This window comes from Giraffa tippelskirchi, chromosome 5, assembly GCF_054371585.1.
Source record: "Giraffa tippelskirchi isolate mGirTip1 chromosome 5, T2T-mGirTip1v1.2.pri, whole genome shotgun sequence".
Taxonomy (NCBI): Eukaryota; Metazoa; Chordata; class Mammalia; order Artiodactyla; family Giraffidae; genus Giraffa; species Giraffa tippelskirchi.
In genome coordinates this window covers 27,876,145-27,888,804 of record NC_137279.1, presented here as the reverse complement: position 1 = coordinate 27,888,804, position 12,660 = coordinate 27,876,145, and the positions used below count along the sequence as shown (strand labels likewise).

General features: G+C 39.0%; 1 protein-coding gene across 8 annotated transcripts in view; it reads right to left on the bottom strand.

Annotated features, from left to right (window-relative positions):
* The window catches only part of SPEN (spen family transcriptional repressor), an 88,575-nt gene that overhangs the window by 28,197 nt on the left and 47,718 nt on the right, over nt 1-12,660 (bottom strand). The gene's annotated exons all lie outside the window — the stretch shown is intronic.

Sequence of the window (12,660 nt, the reverse complement as noted above, 5' to 3'; positions counted from 1 at the left end):
AGTTCAGAATATGACCGGCAAGAAGTAAATGAAGTGGCAATGCTGTTACTATTATTGTTACTACTACTATTACCACCACCTCATAGATATTAATTTTTAGGAAAAAATAGACATTCAAAATAATTTCCCAGGTTTACATTTTTGAAGGATTAATAAAGAAACATTATACAAATTACTAGAGTCTTGTCAGATTAGGCTCTTTTCTCTGTGAATAATGTGGGAAATGAGAGTCAATGAAATTTAATTTTTCTCTTCAGTTTGATACAAACCTTGAAGTGTAAGACAATCACAGTTGAAAGAAACGAAGATCATCATTGCAACAAAAAGAATAAAATATCTACGAACAAACCCACCTAAAGAGACAAAAGACCTGTATGGAAAAAACTATAAGACACTGATGAAAGAAATCAAAGATTACACAAACACAGCCTATGGAGAGACATACCATGTTCTTGGACTGAAACAATGAATACTGTGAAAATGACTATACTACCCAAAGCAATCTACAGGATCAATTCAATCCCTATCAAACTACTAGTGATATTTTTCACAGAACTATAACAAAAAATTTCACAGTTTGTATGGAAACACAAAAGACAATTTCTATTTTGTCAAAGCAATCTTGAGAAAGAAAAATGAAGCTGGAGGAATCAACCTTCCTGACTTCAGACTACTACAAAGCTACAGTCATCAAGACAGCATGGTACTGGCACAAAAACAGAAATAAAGACTAATGGAACAAGACAGAAAGCCCAGAGATAAATCCACGCACCTATGGCCACCTTATCTTTGACAAAGGAGGCATGAATATACAATGGAGAAAAGACAGCCTCTTCAATACGTGGTGCTGGGAAAACTGGATAGCTACATGCAGAAGAATGAAACTAGAACATTTCTGAACACCATACACAAAAATAAACTCAAAATGGATTAAAGACTTAAATGTAAGGCCGGAAACTATAAAACTCTTAGAGGAAAATATAGGCAATATACTCTTTGGCATACGTCACAGCAATATCGTCTTTGACCCACCTCCTAGAATAATGGAAATAAAAACAAAAATAAACAAACGGGACCTGATTAAACTTAAAAGCTTTCACACAGCAAAGGAAACAATAAACAAAATGAAAAGACAACCCTCAGAATGGGCGAAAATAATTGCAAATGAAACAACTGACAAAGGATTAACCTCCAGAATATACAAACAGCTCATCTAGCCCAATACCAGAAAAACGAACAACCCAAACAAAAAAAATGCTCATGAAAAGATGCTCAATATTGCTCATTATTAAAGAAATGCAAACCAAAACTACAATGAGCTATCACTCCACTGGTCAGAGGCCACCATCAAAAAATCTACAAACAATAAATGCTGGAGAGGGTGTGGAGAAAAGCAAACCTTATTGCACTGTTGGTGGGAATGCAAATTCATACAGCCAATACGAAGAAAAGTATGGAGATTCCTTTAAAAACTAGGAATAAAACTACCAGATGATCCAACAACTCCACTACTGGGTATATACCCAGAGAAAATGATAATTGAAAAAGACACATGTACCCCAATATTCATTGTAGCACTATTTACAATAGCTAGGACATGGAAGCAACATACATGTCCATCAACAGATGAATGGATAAAGAAGTTGTGGTACATGCATACACAATGGAATGTTACTCAGCCATAAAAAGGAACTCATTTGACTCAGTTCTGGTAAGGTGGATGAACCTAGAGCCTATTATACAGAGTGAAGTCAGTCAGAAAGTGAAAAACAAATATATTAACGCATATATATGTAATCTAGAAAGATGGTACTGATAAACATATCTGCAGGGCAGTAATGGAGACATAGGGAATGGATTTGTGGACACAGGGACAAGGAGAGGGTGGGACAAATCGAGCAAGTAGCGTTGAAACATATACACTGCCATCTGTAAAATCAGATAGCTGGTGACACAGGGAGCTTTATGACACAGGGAGCTCAAATCTGCTGCTCTGTGACAACCTAGAGGGGTGGGATGGGGTAGGAGGTGGTGGGGGAGGTTCAGGAGGGAGGGGATGTGCATGTACCTATGGCTGATTCATGTTGATATATGGTAGAAACCAACACAAAACTGTAAAGCAATTATCTTCCAACTAAAAATAAATAAATTCTGGGAAAAAAGAAAGACAAGGAGAAAACATAACCAACACGGCAACATGGTCAGAATAAGAGACAGACATAACAAGTTTATAATGCCCAAGAACCATGTGAGAAATATTTAAATTATCATTTCAGTACTCCATGTGCAAGACTGCTATGGCTTTAAGTTCTTTTATGGCATTTCCAAATACACTAAAAATAAAAAGCTATTTACAGGTTCTGTTATTTACAGAGTTCTGAAATTTTGCTTCATACTCTCAGCTCCTTATAGTGGAAGACTTAATTCTTTAAGCAAACAACTCAGGATGGGGGCTGGGGGGTGGGGCACAGGTGGTAAATGCACCTTAGGCACACTCCCTAAAAGAAAAATTTTATAGTTTTTGTCATTTGCACTCAGACTAGAGCTCTCACATCCACAACAAACTCTGAACCAGTCAGGTGAGTAAGTCCAACTCCAAGAACTGAGACCAACTTGCTACTGCTTTTTTAATACCTCAGATTGGGGCGGGGGGGGTGGAATACCATAAGAAAATACAACTTAACACAGCATTTTTATTTAGTTCTCACATAATAAGGCAAAAGATAAAACACTTTATGAAGTTATCAGAGTTTTCTGCAGTTTAAAACATAAAGAAATAAACCTACGCCAGTAAGAGCCAAAAGGAGATATCTGAGTTACAAAATACAAACTACTATGGATAAAAGCCTCAAGACAGAATCACAAGTCATCACTACCAGGCCTCCTAGAAATGACTGGGCTTCAGTTTTCCCATCAACAAAAATAAATTTTCTTCTAGGTTATAAAGTAAAAGTAGTGTTACAACTACTAAGTGAATAAGATGAGATGGTTGGATGGCATCACTGACTCAATGGACACGAGTCTGAGCAAACTCAAGGAGATAGTGAAGGACAGGGAAGCCTGGCGTGCTGCAGTCCATGGGGTCACAAAGAGTTGGACACAACTGAGCAATTCAACAATGTCAACAAACTGAACAGGATGCTGTGCTGTGCTGAGCTTAGTCGCTCAGTCATATCTGACTCTTTGACACTCCATGGACTGTAGCCCCCCAAGCTCTTCTGTCCATGAGGATTCTCCAGGCAAGAATATTAGAGTGGGTTGCCATGCCCTCCTCCAGGGGATCTCCCTGACCCAGGAATCAAATCGGAGTCTCCTGTATTGCAGGCGGATTCTTCACCATCTGAGCCACCAGGGAAGCCAAGAATACTGGAGTGGGTAGCCTGTCCCTTCTCCAAGGGATCTTCCCAACCCAGGAATTGAACCAGAGTATCCTGCATTGCAAGTGGATTCTTTACCAGCTGAGCTACCAGGAAGCCCAAATAGGACACTACTCTCATTCAAATTAACCCATGTGTGCTCAGTTGTATCCAACTATTTGCAACTCTATGGACTGTAGCCCTCCAGGCCCCTCTGTCCATGGAATTTTCCAGGCAAGATTACTGGAGTGGGTTGCCATCCCCTTCTCCAAGGGATCTTCCTGACCCAGGATTGAACCCAAGTCTCTTGCATCTCCAGCATTGGCAGGTAGATTCTTTACTACTACTGCTACCTGGAAGGCCCCCTTCAAATCAAAGGTTACCAAAATTAATCTCCTGTTTTTAGCACAGAAGGAAAAAAAAAGGTTGTTATATGTATTACATACTCCAAGCAAAACAAGATTATTCACAAGGCTACCAGATGACTACAGTATAAAATATGTATGTGACTTATTGATTTAATTTCAAGGAACCATAAAATCATCATTAAGGAAAACACTTTACCATCAATACTACCATTATATACACCAAAATTCCTTAGCAATAGTGGGGAAAGATGTAAACAAACATGGCTAGGAGCAGAATTTCTGGGTACCAAAATAATGAGCCAACAAAGTTCTGTTTATGTTATAAAAATGCAGAGGAATCAATGATAATGATTTGAAAGCATAAAACAATGATAGACATGTCATCACACTTTTGTTTAATTTCCTGCTACCACACCAATTCTGAAACAAGATATAAAATTTAACTGGCAGAAATATCTGCTGATCAATTTGGAGTTATAACTAAAAAGAAGGAAATGTTTTTAAGTAACTCGTGAAATGATAAAACAATATAACCTTTGAGTTCAGATTTTAATATGCTAACCCAAAACTGCAATGTATATTTCCAGTGTAATTTGTTAAATTTACTGTGGATTTCAAGATCTTGAATCAAAACAGGTCCCCAAATACTTTTCAGCCCTATAAACTGAAAGAAAAACCAAATGCTCAGAATTTTTGTGTCAATATTAACTTTTAAAAATTCTTATTTTCAGAATCTTGTTAAAAGTGAAAAATCACAAGAGTTTATCAAAACTTACAATGTGTAGTATTTTGTGCTCAGTTGCTCAGTTGTATTGGACTCTTGGTGAGCCTTTGGACTATAGACCACATGGCTCCTCAGTCCATGGGATCTCCCAGACAAGAATACTGGAGTGGGTTGCCATTTACTCCTCCAGGGGATCTTCCTGACCCAGGAATCATACCTGCATTTCCTGCATTGCAGGCGGATTCTGTACTGCTGAGCCATACTATACAGGGAAGCCTGTACAGTATTTTAGTTGTTTCTTAAAAGCCAAGAATTGTTAATAGGAAGCTTTCCAATCTACATTGTCTAAAGTATTGGTAATGAAGATGCATCAACTAATAGCTTTAAGAAAGTGGGCTTTAAATTTACTGGGCCACAAGAGAAACACAGAAAGATGTCCAACATCACTAATTATTAGAGAAATGCAAATCAAAACTACAGTGAGGTATCACTTCACACTGATCAGAATAACCATCATCAAAAAGTCTACAAATAATAAATGCTGGAGTGGGTGTGGAGGAAAAGGAACCCTCCTACACTGTTGGTGGAAATGTGTTTAAATTGGTGCAGCCACTATGGAGAACACTGGGAGGTTCCATAAAAAGCTAAAAAACAGAGCTACCATATGATTCTGCAATCCCTCTCCTGGGAATATATCCAGGAAAAAACATACTTGGGGACTTCCCTGGTGGCCCCAGGGTTCAGAATCCACCTTCCAATGCAGCAGATGTGGGTTCAATCCTTGGTCGGGGAACTAAGATCCCACTTGCCACAACCAGAGAGCCCATGTGCTCTAGAGTCTGGGTATGGGCTAGACTTCTTCTAGAGAGAAGCCCACATGCCACAATGAGAGAAGCCCCTGTGCCACAGTGAAGCTCTTGTGTACCACAAATAAGATCCAATGCAGCCAACTAAATAAATATTTTTTAAAACCCCATAATTTGAGAAGATTCATGCACCTTAATGTTCACTGAAGCATTATTTACAAAAGCCAAGATATGGAAGCAACTTAAGTGTCCATCAACAGGTGAATGGATAAGATATGGTGTATGTATACAATGGGATGTTACTCAGCCATAAAAAAGAATGTGGGAGGGAGGGTAAATTAAGAGTTTGGGATTAATATATACACACTACTATATATAAAGTCGATAACCAACTACTATATAACACAGGGAACTATCCTCAGTATTTTCTAACAACCTATAAGCCTTCCAATGGTGGCTCTGTGGGTAAAATATCCGTTTGCAATGCAGGGGACACAAGAGACATGGGTTCGATCCCTGTATCAGGAAGATCTCCTGGAGAATGAAATGGCAACTCACTCCAGTATTCTTGCCTGGGAAATCTCATGGACAGAGGAGACTGGAGACTGGTGGGCCCCAGTCCATGGGATCAAAAAGAGTCAGACATGACTGAGCGACTGAGCACACCTAAGGAGAAAGAATCTGAAAAAAGAAAAAAAAGCTAACAGTGAGAGATTTTCTTGGGCTCCAAAATCACTGCAGATGGTGACTGCAGCCATGAAATTAAAAGATGCTTGCTCCTTGGAAGAAAAGCTATGATAAACCTAGACATGCTGCAGTCCATGGGGTTGCAAAGAGTCAGACACGACTGAGCGGCTGAACTGATGTATAACTGAATCACTTTGCTGTACACTTGAAATTAACACAATATTGTAAGTCAACTTCACTTTGATAAAAAAACTATAAATAAAAATTTACCTGACCATATCAGTATTATATTTTCAACATCACTTAAAAATTCTAAATGGTAAAGAACCTGAAAGAATTACAGTTTAAAAGAAATCTAAGCACTTTTCCTAAGCACATAAGACAATTAAGGCTGAATTATGTGCTTAAAATTTTAAAATTATGATTACTAAGGGGAATTCCCTTCTGATCCAGTGGTTAGGATTCTGCACTTTCACTGCTGTGGGCTTAGGGTTTATCCTTGGTAGAGGAACTAAGGTCTCGCAGGCCATGTGACACAGCCCTCTACCCTATTCCCCGGAAAGAAAAATTATTCAGAAAACTAACAAGTTGATCTGATCAAAATTTTCCATAGTGGAGAAATACAAGTGATTGGTTACATAGTAATTCTTGATAAGCAAACAGAATATGGGATGCCAGGATTCTCTTAAACAAAATTATGTTGTCAAATAAGTAACCATTACTGTTTCCACAGCCATTTTATACACAGAACTACAGTGAGCATTTGACTCTTAACACTGAAAATGTCAAGATACTGCATATGTCTGTTTATAAGATATGCTCAGTCACTCAGTGTGTCCAACTCTTTCGATCCCATGGACCGTAGTCTGCCAGGCTCCTCTGTCCATGGAATTTTCCAAGCAAGAATACTGGAGTGGCTTGCCATTTCCTCCTCCAGAGGATCTTCCTGACCCAGGGATCAAACTCAAGTCTCCTGTATCACCTACACTGCAAGGGGATTCTTTTATCATTGAGCCACCTGGGAAGCCCATTTATAAGATGACTCAGGGATAAATTTGTTCACACACAAGAATAACATCCAATCACACACACACACACACACACATATTATGATAAATATGCATCTATGCTGGGTTTTTTCTAAGCTGGAATATGAAAAAGCATTTCACCAAATTGTTGAGAAACAAAAGTATGGCCTAAGTGGATTTTTTTTTAAAGGAACCAGGAAAGTGACTAAAAAACTTGGCAGTTAAAACAGTTAAGAAGCCTGATTTGTTGATTTGTTAATCTCAAGTGACAACTTTCCAACAATCTTTCTTCTCTTCGATCACACAACTAACCATTTTTTCTTTCTATATAGTCAATATATAAGCTTAAGATAAAAGACACCGAATGCAGATTTTCCATCAGGCCTGGGCAATTCAAAATGTACCTGCTGTCCTTGGGGCTTCCATAAAATGAAGGGGTAAAATGATCGAATTTCTTAAACAGAACGTATCATCATACCAGGTAATAATCCCTTTAGGCCAGTTTTTCAAAAGTCCAAATTTTCAAGACAACCTTATCTTTTTAGTGCAGCAGTTCTCTAAATGTGGTGTGAAGACCTGTGGGGATCTCCAAGGTCCTTTTGAGGGTCTCTGAGGTCCTCCCTATTGCAATTATGTATCTGTGTGAGGCCACATTTTCTTCAAATACTTCACACTTTTTCATATAAAAATTTTATAACCACAATTTGAATACAGAAGTAGTTATGAGAATCTGGCTATCTGCTGAGATGCCACTCATCTCACTCTTTTTTGTTTTAAAAGATAGTTATGTAACCCAGCTAGAGAGCTAAAATTAAAACTGACTATGGAGCTTCCTCCCCAGAAGCAGACAAGTTGAGGTAGATGGCTCTCCCAAGATCATGGATGAAGATCTTTGTCTCCAATATGAAACTATTCGGTTTGTCTTTGTGCCACTAGCTTTTTTCCTCTATAAATGCACAAGAAGACAATGTCCTTAACTCTGGCAACTGTCACTAAATCTACCGCTAAGGCCATAGTTGCACAACAAAAGTCCCTAAGGTGGTTGGGGTAACAGAATTGCTTTCAGTTACTGGCAAAATAAGCCATAAGTTTGTGCCATAGCAAATACCTCCTGCTATACCTGGATCAATCCCTCTGATACTGGAGGAAACACAGGAAATTAACAAAGAAGCCACTTGGCTTAAGACAGGTTAATGCCCCTTTGGGTACATTCTTTGCTTTATTAGATACCAATTTGTCAGGTTCCCACAGAGTCTTAAGGAGCTTTCTAGTCTCTTGGTATTATCCAACTGACAGTCATCATTATAATCTCCCTGGTGGGCTGTATTCTCTCAAGGGTCTTAAATTCATGTTTGTAGTCATCAGAAATACATTAGATGGTCTCATTTCACTTGGAGAGAAATAAGATGAACAATGAGATGAACAGCAAAAACAATTCTTTCACAGACCAGACTCATAACCTATCAGTTTCACACCTAGACAAAAACAACAACCTGATGGTGACCAAGAGTGGCACTTACACCAAATTTCTGGTTAAACTCTCCGGTATGAGAGGAGGGCCAAAATCAGGGGAGGGTGTTAATTAAGCAAGGAGACCATTAGACTGAGGAGGCTCTAATAATTTACAGCCCTACATAAGTAAACCAAAATCTAAGCCTGCAAATGCCTCAAGATTAGGAAATCAAACCCAAGGACAACCAATAACCAACAGCCAGTCAGGCTTTTCCAAATAAGGCAAATGCTAAAGCTATAACTGATCAAATAATTTTTCTGCTTTGCTTTTCTCCATAAAAGTCTTTCCCTCCAGCTCCTGTTGATGGAGCACTCCTAACCACTTCCAGTTTGGCAGTGCCCAATTCAATTAGATTTTTGCTCAAATAAACTATTAAAATTTAAAAGGAAAGAAAAATGTTATGACAAATGAATCAATAAAATTTCAAATTAAAGTTTAAATTTCTAATATGGCAAAATGTCAAGAGACAGTACAAAATAAACAAAAGCTCAGTAATTTAAAAATGTAAAAGGGTCCTGAGCCCACCAGAAAGTTTAAACAAGACTAAAAACAAAAACTCCACTAGCTTAGTAGATGGTCTGATGTGATCCTAATTCCATTCTACACTCCACCACTCCTGATACAACCTGAATTGCCGAATTAAGTCTGTGGTTTTTTGGTTTTATAAGAAAATCAGGAAGGAAATACTCAACTGTGCAGTCTGGCAAGGTACCTCATTTTGCCTCTCTAAACTTTAATTTCCCTAGTGGGTTATGAGACCTTCAAAGGTCCTGCTAACTCTAGGATTCTATGACTCTCCAGCTCCCTCCAAATCTTCCAGCTCTGACACCTCCATATTATTCAACATGGGAGAGGGGACCCTTTACAACTTGGCCCCAAACTAACTGTCTAGTTGCTTATTCTCACTCTCCTGTCACACTTTATCCTACCCACTAACGATCTATCCCATGGACAGAGGAGCCTGGTGGGCTACAGTCCACAGGGTCACAAAAGAGTCAGATACAACTAAGCGATTAAATAACAACAATGATCTATCCACATAACAGTATACCAGTTTAGGGACTTCCGTGGTGGTCCAGTGGTTACGATTCTGTGCTTCCATGGGTTCTGTCCCTGGTGGGAAACTAAGATCCCACACGCCTCACAGTGCAGCCAAAACAAACAAACAAGGGTATACCAGGTTCTAATCATGGGTACCTCCCTTTTTTCTTACCAGATATAAGTCCTTAGTTAAACTACTTCCTCTCTAATCTTTCATTTTCTTGCATATAAATAGTCATAATACCTATCATGTATAAGAGGCTGTGGTGAGGATTTAATGAGTTAGGGATGACAAACTACTTAGCACTCTGCCTAGCACACAGCAATATGAGAGCTCTGTCTATACCTGTTCCTACTGAAGACACCTTTCTGTACTTCCCTGATTTGCCTTCAAGGATTAGTGAGATCCAAAGTTAACCTCCTGCTCTGCAGCTGTTCTTGACAACCCCACCCCAACCCACAAGCATTCATTAGTTGTGTATTTCCAAACCTCTTTTACTATAATGTCTGTCTCAAACCTCTTCACTCTGTATTATAACCACTCATTTACTGGACTCTTAAAAGTCCAAGACTGGATTCATCTTTGTAAACAGAGTCTGGCCATGGTGCCCAATGTATAATGGATGTGTGCCTCCAAGAAATTATTGACTTGAATTATGCAAGCAACTGGAATTGATGCCTAGGAAAGTACACCAAGCTCAATAAAATGAAGGTAATTACCTACATTCAGTATCTAAGAGTGAAGTGACAATTTCTGATAAAATATGACTTTGTTGGAAACTGCAAAGTAGGTCTTTCTTCTTTAACGTTTCATTAGTTACTTAAGAAAAGCAAGCTGTTCTAGCCAAGATTCTAGGACTTCGACACAAATTATTAACCTGACTGAAAAATCACTGTTAACTGTAAAAACAAAAACACTTCATGGATCCTGTCATCTACAACTTTGTAGATTTTTTAAACAGACATTTGCTAGGATGAAAGAAAAAGCACAACTATAACACATAACACAATGCTTTAAATATCTAACAAAGTCCAGAGTCTTTGGATGCATTATTCTATTTCATTCAACAATCTTGTAACTGTGAAGATCTACATCAGTGGCTCTCAACTGGGACAATTTTGTCCTCCAAGGGACATTTTTGGTTGTCACAATTGTGGGTGGGGGTGAAGCCTACTGCCATTTAGTGAGCAGAGGCCAGGGATGCTACTAACATCCTACAATGCATAAGACAGTCCCCACAACAAAGAATTATCTGGCTTCAAATATGAATAGTACCAAGGTTGAGAAAACCCAGCCTACATTATTTCCTTGACTGCTTTCCTGTCTTTTGCAAATCCAACGTGCTAATTTTAACCTGCAATTCATACATGGGATCCTTAAAGTCACTACTCTTCCTTATTACTAATATATTGCTTCACGGACTTCTCTGGTGGTCTGGTGGTTAAGAATCTGCCTTGCAATGCAGGAAATGTGGGTTCAATCCCAGGTTCGGGAAGATCCCACGTGCCACAAAGCAACTAAAGCCCCTGTGCCACAACTACTGAGTTCTAGTTGTGTCCATAGGAGTGCATGCTACATGCCATAACTAGAGAGCCCGAGTGCCACAACTAGAGAGCCCGAGTGCCACAACTATTGAAGCCCTAGTACTCTGGAGCCCAGGAGCTGCAACTACTGAGCTGAGAGCCACAACTAGAGAGTTTGTGCACCCCAACGAAGATCTCATGTGCTGCAACTAAGACTCGATGCAGCCAAATAAATGAATATTTTTAAATACGTATTTATCACTTCATAAAAATCTGTGAATAATGCCAAAACTTACAGAAAAAAAAAAAGGTCAACTTCTATAGATTAGACTGAGAGGAAGCTAGGATCAAAAATGTTCTGATGTCATTTGATTTTGGAAAACATAACAAAAAGGGAAACCACACACAGCTTTTTATAATATGTGCTTTGCCATGTCAACAGCAGGATCAAAGTACTTGCAGACAAAACTGTTTTATAATTTTTGAATAAATGGTGAAATAATTGGGTGAAATATACAGGACAGCTACTCCTACTCTATCAGGTTCACATCAATGGTAACTACTCCAATTCATGTTAAAATTGTTCCTCAACTCAATAACTTTCTTTACTCTCAACCTAGAGATTTAAGATGATAGTTCAGTATCACAACTAGATATTTTTCTCACCAAAGTACCATGGTCAGAGAAATAAATAAATCTTCTATTCTGCATAAAGAGCTTAAGGGGGTATTTTGCCTTATAACTTTAAGACATTTTAAAAATTGCCTTTAAGAATGACAATATAACTCAACAGCAAAAAAAAAACCCATCAGATGCAAAAATGAGAATCTTTAAACTTGAACAGACATTTCTCCAAGGAAGAAACAAATGGCCAAGGCACACATGAAAACATGCTAAACATGACTGTTAGCAAGATTCAAATCAAAACAAGATACCATTTCATACTCATTGCTGCTGCTGCTGCTGCTAAGTCGCTTCAGTTGTGTCTGACTCTGTGCGACTCCACAGACAGCAGCCCACCAGGCTCCTGTGTCCCTGGGATTCTCCAGGCAAGAATACTGGAGTGGGCTGCCATATCCTTCTCCAATGCATGCATGCATGGAAAGTCGCTTCAGTCGTGTCCGACTCTGTGCGACCCTATGGACAGCAGCCCACCAGGCTCCGCCATCCCTACGATTCTCCAGGCAAGAATACTGGAGTGGGTTGCCATTTCCTTCTCCAGTGCATGAAAGGGAAAAGTTAAAGTGAAGTCGCTCAGTCATGTCCGACTCTTAGTGACCCCATGGACTATAGCCTACCAGGCTCCTCCGTCCATGGGATTTTCCAGGCAAGAGTACTGGAATGGGGTGCCATTGCCTTCTCCTCATACTCATTAGGATGGCTATTATCAAAAAATAGAATGTAACTATGTTGGCTGGGATGGAAAGAAACCGGAACTCCTGTGCACTGTTGGTGGAAAAATAAACGGTATAGACACTGTGGAAAACAGTATAGTAGTTCCTTAAAAAATTACAATTGCCACAACCATTCAGCAATTCCACTTCTGGCTATATAACCAAAAGAACTGAAAGCAGGGGCTCAAATAGATATCTGTTCACCCACATGCATAGCAT